The sequence below is a fragment of the Austrofundulus limnaeus genome, unplaced genomic scaffold (genome assembly GCF_001266775.1).
Source record: "Austrofundulus limnaeus strain Quisiro unplaced genomic scaffold, Austrofundulus_limnaeus-1.0 Scaffold13, whole genome shotgun sequence".
In the NCBI taxonomy this organism is placed as follows: domain Eukaryota; kingdom Metazoa; phylum Chordata; class Actinopteri; order Cyprinodontiformes; family Rivulidae; genus Austrofundulus; species Austrofundulus limnaeus.
In genome coordinates, this window is record NW_013952415.1 from 1,979,541 (window position 1) to 1,980,156 (window position 616).

Consider the following 616-nt stretch of genomic DNA (forward strand, 5'->3'; position numbering starts at 1 on the left):
AACTTCTGCTTATCCATGCTAGTCGCTAGCCTCTCCAATGCTAATGTCAGCTTATCCATTCTAATCGCTAGCCTCTCCAATGCTAACTTCTGCTTATCCATGCTAGTCGCTAGCCTCTCCAATGCTAATGTCAGCTAATGTCAGCTAATCCATGCTAATCGCTAGCCTCTCCAATGCTAACTTCTGCTTATCCATGCTAGTCGCTAGCCTCTCCAATGCTAATGTCAGCTTATCCATGCTAGTCGCTAGCTTCTCCAATGCTAATGTCAGCTTATCCATGCTAGTCGCTAGCTTCTCCGATGCTAATGTCAGCTTATACATGCTAGTCGCTAGCTTCTACAATGCTAATGTCAGCTTATCCATTCTAGTCACTAGCCTCTCCGATGCTAAAGCCTGCTTACCCATGCTAGTCGCTAGCCTCTCCAACGCTAATGTCAGCTAATCCATGCTAATCGCTAGCCTCTCCAATGCTAACTTCTGCTTATCCATGCTAGTCGCTAGCCTCTCCAATGCTAATGTCAGCTTATCCATTCTAATCGCTAGCCTCTCCAATGCTAACTTCTGCTTATCCATGCTAGTCGCTAGCCTCTCCAATGCTAATGTCAGCTTATCCATG

General features: G+C 45.9%; 1 protein-coding gene across 1 annotated transcript in view; it reads left to right on the forward strand.

Annotated features, from left to right (window-relative positions):
* dpysl2b (dihydropyrimidinase like 2b) overlaps window positions 1-616 on the forward strand; it is a gene marked incomplete at its 5' end in the record, with an annotated part of 14,958 nt that overhangs the window by 3,071 nt on the left and 11,271 nt on the right.